This window comes from Triticum urartu, chromosome 1 (genome assembly GCF_003073215.2).
Source record: "Triticum urartu cultivar G1812 chromosome 1, Tu2.1, whole genome shotgun sequence".
NCBI classification, from domain to species: domain Eukaryota; kingdom Viridiplantae; phylum Streptophyta; class Magnoliopsida; order Poales; family Poaceae; genus Triticum; species Triticum urartu.
The window spans coordinates 419,995,821-420,003,587 of record NC_053022.1 but is presented as its reverse complement, the minus strand read 5'-3'; positions in this window follow the sequence as shown (position 1 = coordinate 420,003,587).

The window sequence follows — 7,767 nt, the reverse complement described above, 5'->3', positions numbered from 1 at the left end:
ATCAGAGTCCGGGGATCGTCATCGAGCTGAAGTGTGAAAAAACTCGGAGGTGCCGTAGTTTCGGTGCTTGATCGGTCGGGTCGTGATGACGTATGACTACATCAACCGCGTTGTTATAACGCTTCCGCTTCCGGTCTACGACGGTACGTAGACAACACTTTCCCCTTTCGTTGCTATGCATCACCATGATCTTGCGTGTGCGTAGGAATTTTTTTGAAATTACTACGTTCCCCAACACCTTGTCCACCGTCGCCATCCAGGATTTTACCTTGTCTTGGCGGGCACGTTGGAGCGGCTGGAGCCTCTGGAAGTTGGCGCTCATGGCTCGGAGGAGCTGCTCCTCCTGGGAACCACCGCCGCCCGCGCTCGTTTCATCAACAACCTAGATCCCGGCGGTGGCGAGCTTTTCCTCATCAAACACCTCCCCTTCGGCTGGCGCTCTGGTGCCCGCCGTCCTCGGGAGGTGGACGAACAGATCGTCGCCCACCTTCAAGTACTTGCTTGGGGCGGGGGCTGTAGGGGAGTCAGGATGGTCGTCGGCCAGCTCCTTCTCGGCAGGGGCCTCGCCGGGCTCGCCGGCAGGCCCCTTGCCGGGATCCCCGACAGACCCCTTGCCGCCTCCCCCAGCAGCGGTCTCGCCGGCTCCCCCGGTAGGCCCCTTGGCGGCCTCTTCAGAGGCGGTCTTGGCGGCCTCCTCGGCAGCAATCTTGTCGGCCTCGACCTCGACGTCCTTGGTGACCTCCTCGATGACGGTATCAATATCCTCCTCATCCGCCGAGGGAGGGTCTGGATACCAAGGAGAAGAATGAGACGAGGCCAAAATCAAGGTTCAAAAAAGAAGAAGAAAAACAGGGACGAGGGGCAGGCCACTTACCCGTGCCGAGTTGGGAAGAAGTGGTTCCCTCCCTGTGAACGTTCGTCGCCGGGACAGAGCCACCGACACCCAAGTTCACCTCCTCCTCCTCCGTGCGCATGGGCTCGGTTCTTGGTGCCCTTGCCGGGGACGCCCCTCTAGGCGGCGTGGTCGATGGGGGCGGCGTGTTGGAGGTGGCCCTCAGTGGCTCCTCCTGCCGCTGCTCTCCTCCTGCAAACCCGGCAAGGTCAGCACCAAGGATTCATATCCCGATGCCCATCAACGAAGAGTGAGTGATGAACTCATGCTGGGGGCTGAAGTGGGGGCTGCGTCGGGGGCTTTTGTCCAGGCTGATCTCCACCAACACCGGCGTGTGCGGAGCGCCAGCTAGGGGCTTGTCGCTCGTTGAGGCCCTGGCCCTCTTCGCCACCCTCTGGGCCAGCGTCTCCATGTCCCTGTGAAGATAACATCAAGTCAAAGGAGGATAACACAGGCGTGGGGTCAGGAGATGATGGGGGGCGAAGTACTTACTCGTCCTCCACCTCCTCCTCCACTGGCTTCCTCTTCCTCTTCGGGCTAAAGGACCCGAGGTCGAACTCGGCCTCCAGGGTGCTGTCCGAAGGAGGAGGAGAAGGGGATGGGGTCCTGTGCTGCTTGGACAAAGAAGAGGCAGCCACCGTCTTCTTCGTTGTCATGGCCTTCACCGTCTTCATCACTGCCGCAACCTTCATCACCCTCGTCTCACGCACGGGCTGCTCCTGAGCCTGTTGCCGCTGTGCGGTCCTGCCGGGCCGGACCGGCTCGTCGGTGCTAACCCGCCGCAGGACGCGTTTCTTCCCCATGGCCGAGGGGTCGCCCGTCTCGGCCTCCTCTTCGGCTAACTCCTCAACCACGTCTTCGACGAGGGGGCCCCGGTGCAGGCGCTGCTGGCCTCCCCAGCAAACTTCACCCACCCGGCGAGCTCTTTATCCTCCGCGGCCGTGTCGGCCTTGTCCTCCACGGTGCTGGTGCTGCCAGCCTCCTTGGCAAGAGCCGCCTCCACCGCCCTGGCGGCGATGTAGTCTAGCTCCTCCTTGGTGGTGTCGTGGATGACCAGCGGCTCGTCCAGGACACATTTCTTCGACAAGTTGTCGAAGAACGCCTGCACCTCCTCCTCTTTCGGCTCGACCCAGAGCGGATCAAGGTTGTGCACGTTGAAGTCCGGATCATGGCAATGATGGCGGTCTGGCGAGAGTTGTTTCTCAATGGGACCACTCCCACCGGCAACCCAAACAGAGACACCTTGATGGTCTTGCCGACCTTCTCGGCTCTGCCGGTCCTCTCAGCCCTGCCATCGTCACTCACCTTGAGCTGGAAGAGCCTCTGGCAAAAGTGAGCATGCCCCATCACCGTGAAGTTGTGATTCAAGCCAGGGCGGAGCCTCATGACGTCAGCCGCGTTCCTGTAGTGGAGCAATCCGGCAATGGATGAAATCAGCCCCAGTCATTTCAAGGGTGAGCCCGGCCACGGCGAGGCGATTGATCTTTGTGGTGGCAACCGAGAGCTTCTTGTCGTTGACATCGAGGTCGCTCCAGTCCTTGCGGCGGACCGGCGGACTCCGGCGAACCTGGCAGAACTCCCGGGGATCCTCCTCCTCGGTCCAGCACCACCGGCTCTGCCACTCCTCCCACCTCTCCTTCTGGGTGCCCTCTGGATACGTGCCTTTCTCCTGGGACCTCGGGATCCAGGTGATGCATCCAGAGATGGCGCCCCCTGACTGGATGCGAGGGTAGAAGTAGTGGCGGAAGAGCGCCTTGCTAGTGAGCACTCCGGCGAAGCCCTCGCCGAGATGAGCGAAGAAGGCCATGCACGCCATGACATTCGGCATAAGATCTAGAAGATGGAAGCTGTAGGTGTGCATGACGTCGTTGAAGAAATCAGAGAAAGGGGGCAGAGCCCGCAAGAGAAGTAGTCAACGAGAAGGGGTACCGATTTGCGCCGGCCTCGGCGAAATCGACAGGGATGATGCGTGTGGTAGGGTGCCCCATCATCTTCCTCCCCCACAGGGGCTTGAAGTAGTCCCTGAGATGGACCGCATTGACCGTCGAGGGGAAGTAGGCGTGCTGCATCCGAAGCACTGCCAACTCGCTCTCCGGCGCCTCCTTCTCCCCGGCATCCTTGGCCGCCCCCTTGCCTTTGCCTGTCTTGGGCGCCATAGCGACCGAGAGAGGATAGACGATTAAGGGCAATGAGGGCATGGCGGCGGCGAGCAAAGGCAAGAGCTAGAGGAAGAAGAAGGGAGCGACGGTTCCGAGATTGGGAAGGCACAGGGGGTAAATGAGTAGTGCGCCTGCAGTTTTCCCTTTTTATGGGGAAGGTGTGGGCCGCCTCTTTACCATTTACCACGACGTGACGCAAGCAGACCGCAACCGCCCCACGCACGACCCCCACGTCACGCATTCAACGTAGGTCGTGGGGAAGCGCAAATGGTGAGGGAGTTACTGCGGTAAAACTCTGCCACATGTACCCGTGCACCATTCTGGGCCTGGCCCAATAATGCTCCGCGCTTATATGTGGCCCAGGCCCGGGGGCTCCTGTCGGTGTACAAAAGTAGGGGTCCTTTTTGTATCCCTTTACTTGTGCGCGGGCAGTCGCAGTCGCAGCCACACGCCTACGGCCACGCTTGGCGGGGCATAGGAAGCGAAGACACAAGACTACCAGAGCAGTGCCAAGCCGAAGGCGCGAGAAGTAGAGGGACAAGGTGGGCTTTCCCCGGCAAGAGCCTTGCCGGGGCAGCTTACGTAGCCTTGGCAAGAGCCTTGACGAGGGGTACTTTCCCAACACCCTTGAGCCTCCACCCTTGATCCTAAGGGTTCCGACACTGTCGATAACACTGGAACCAAGGCTTGGGAGGCCCCTGCATGGTGGCATGCAGATCTTTGTAAAGACCAAGAACATACAATACTAGATGAGGACCAGAAGACGGAAATCCCCCGGCAAGATCCTTGCCGGGGACGCTCACAAGACCCCCCGCAAGACCCTTGCTGATGAGGACATCTCGATCATTGAAATAACACAAATCATCCCTGAAGAAACTCTAAGTTGTGACAAACAAGTACATGATCAGATGCAACATAATTCAAAGGTGAAAGCTACAAATGAGGATTGCATCATTTCTTTACATGGATATTATCTACTTCCCTTCTACTTATCTTTTGCAGATCAAAGAGAGTCAAGGACGACTCTTCATCAAGGGAGGGAGGATGATGAGCACATGGGTACATCATACATGACATTTCAGAAAAGTGCACAATTTAGTTGGAAAGAATTACTAAGCCGAATCAAGCAAACACATGGCCAGGTGAACGCTAACTTAAGTTCATACTATAATCTTGACTACATGGCTGCACTTTCATCTCCATTGTTGTTGGTTGAACTTAGGTATCACATGGAAGAAACCCAACAACCTATGAGCTCTTGAAGCAACCGGTTTGGAGGAAACAAATTTCAAGTGAAGCTGATGTTGTCAGTTTTTACCTCTGATGTTTTGGTATGCCACACCCGTGTGGTGGAGAGACGGGACTATAGGGGTACATCAACAGAAGCTACATCAAATTATCTTTCCAATGCAAAAAACGTCACATCATTTGGAGTTGTGAGTCAAAAGTTTTAGTCATTCTCATGGAAGGTGTTCAGGCTGTCAAGGCTTCGCGAATTTCCGAGGAGCTCTCCAACAACTCCCAAAGTTGACTGCTTATTCCCCCAAGAAAGCCATGCAAACCAGTTTACTTTTGAAACCATTTTCACATCTAGCCAAGGGGGGTTGTCCCTACTATAAAACCCCATCTCCCCCATCCTCTAAAGAAACCTTTTGTCAAACCATTCAGCTACAAGCTTATGCAGCAAGACTGCTAGAGAGATCCGAGAGATCTTACTACCTTTGCTTTTGTGAGTTCATTCGGATTCGCGAGAAGGAGCCTCTGGTTCCCCCTAGTTTGTGCTCTACGGTTCCGGCCGTTTTGTGTGGATTAGTCCCGGTTTGTGGTTCTGCGATTGTTCGGACAGCGGGTTGGAGTTCTTGTAGCTTCAGTCAGCCATCCCCAACGTACGGGTTGCATCCAACCTTGGCAGGTATAAAGCTAGTTATCCCGACTGCTTGCAGCTAGTTATCCCTCCCGATTCGATCCTACGACGTGAAGATCGGGCCACCCTCAGGCGTGAACTCGTTCATCGGGTTCCCACCTATCACTTGCCGGGGACACCCGCGAGACCCTGGCAAGGCCCTTGCCGGGGCCCTGGCAAGACCCATGCCGGGGACATCTGCGGGGCCATAGCCAGGCCCCTGCCTGCCAAGGCTCCACCGCTGTTCCAACACAGCAGCCAGCCCGCCAACTAGGCAGGCACCTGTGTGGCGACGTGCAGCTTCCAGGCCAACTCCGCAAGCACCTGCGTGGTGGCATGCGGATCTTCGTGAAGACTCTACCACCGCACCAACTCAGCAGCTAGCCCGCTAGCGTGGTGCTGCACGCCTAGTCAGCATGGACGCGCGTCAGAGCGAGACGAGGCGGTGATAGACGAGTTTCCTTACCGCCCCCGATAAAGTGTGAGGACACGTCGGCAGTGAATTAAATGCGTTTGTCCTACGGTGCCAGGCGATAGACTTGTATGCAGTGCAAACTTTCCACCTCCTGTGTGCCACTGTGGCGCCCCCCTTTGGCTATAAAAGGAGGCCCGAGGCATACTGGAGGAGGATTCAGACTTTTTCGACCCTACATGCTTTGTAGCTAGTCCAAGAACACCGGATAAACACAAACCAGCAGGAATAGGGTATTACACATCACTTGCGGCCCGAACCTGGATAAACTCCCCCGTGTTGATCTTCTAAACCCGCTCTTTCCACAGCCGCGCACCCGCCAACCGTAGAAGGGATTCCCTGTGATCCCATAGGTGTCGTTCTCACCGACAGGAGCCCTAAGAGGATACTCCCGGCAACAGCGACGGCAGCCCACAACCCCTCCTTGTCCAGCTCTGCCCCACCATCGCGCGGAGACGGCTCAGCTCCTCGGAGATATAGGTGAAGTAGTAGACCAGGCCAGGAAGCCGCAGCTCACTGAAGTCGACGGGGTGGTCGAACGGGTTTAGCCCAATGGCCAGCATGGTCGCGCTGGCACGATGGTTGGCATCGCGCTGCCGCAACACGTGCGTGGCAACTTGGTCCACCAAGTGGCTGAGGCGATCCTGGACCTCATCATGATTGGCCCGCTCGCACTCCAGCCGGCTCTCCTGACGGCCTATCGTATCTCCCTCTTTCCGCAACAACGCCGCCGACGCCTCGAGCATCTTTGTGGTGGACGCCTGCCGCTTTTGAAGCTCCTTGAACTCCCGCACATAACGGAGGATCATGGCACTCCTCTCCTCCTTGAGGTCACGGAGCTCCACGTCCTTGGCCCTGAGCTCCGCATCCTTGGCCTGGAGCTCCTGTGTCAGGCGCCTCACCTTAGACTCCATGATCTGATGCACCGCCATGGCACCAGGTAGAAGCAATGGGGAGAGGAAGCAAAGGGGGGAAACGGCTGAAAGGCAATGCAATCTACGGGAAGGCGGAGGGAGCTAGCCGAGGAGCGGGGAATCTTTAGGTTTTCGCCATGGGAAAACACCAGTCGACGACTTCTCACATCAGGGAGCAGTGGGTTTTACAGGTGGAGTCATCGTGACTAATTACTGCCGTGCCTACTCCCGTCAATCAAAAAATTAAAAATCCTGTCGCGCCTGCTCCCGTCAATCAAAAAATTAAAGATCCTGTCACACCCAAAGACTAGAGCAATGCCATGGTGGATATTTAAATTTACCTGCCAGCAAGGAGATAAAAAAAGGGTAACAGATGTGGCGGCGGCCTAGCTAATCGGTCGCACTAGCCCAACTGGCTAGCCACCGTGCTTCACTGATGTACTCGGTGGGAAAGGTGGTCTTTCGTGATTTGACAACTTATTTAGTTGCTTCGGTGCTACGACCGAAGAGGACCCAGAAAACGCGTGGTAGGGCGTCCCATGTCTCGGCAAGGAAGAATATACGCGTGCACCACCCCGGAGGACCCCGAAACCACGCGGTAGGGTGGGCCACGTCTCGACACGAAGGAAAAATGTGCATGTAAAAATATACTGTATCAAACGTAGTAGTGCCTATGGTTCGACCTCGGGACCCAGCCAGTCGGTCGAAAACACCCCACTAGCCACACAACTTCATCATGCTAACGTGGCACGGAGGATAGGTGTGGTTAGCTCCGTCTCGACCAGCCACAACATCTCTTGTTCTAGGAGATTCTTCTATTTCCAAGCTTTTTAGTTATAATAACACCACGGCAAGCTGGCGCCGCTCTTCGTGTGTGCCCGTGCGTCTAAGGGTTAGACGATGGAGAGGAGAGAGAGATCGCAGACCTGGGACCCACCAATAAGTGAGTCAACGGTCGTGCACGTGTTGACGAGGCACTCCCTCTACTCTACTCTACGTAATACTGTATAAAATCAAGTTATGGGACAAAGCCAACAACCGTTGTTGTTTCGGGCTATCGGCTTACGCTTTGTAGTCCAGGTTGCCAGTTCGAATCTCATCTTTCAGATTTGATAGTTTTAGGTCCAAATTTGATCAATGACAAGTGGGACCCCCGTGTGTTGTTCCGATATTTTAGTGTAAGATGGTTTTTTGAACAAACACTTTGCACAGTTAGACAAGTAACGGCACGAGTTACACATATTTTTCAAGTTTACGGACAAAAATGACAGCGGCATAGAGTATCACATCCCCCCCACGGCTTAGATGATATGGTGATACGAGTTTTTACATCGTTGGAACTGAGATCCAATGGCTTGGGAGTAGTCTTTGTAATTATGCACAATTTCCAAACTCTCCAAGGTTTTTTTGCAAATAAAACATTCAGG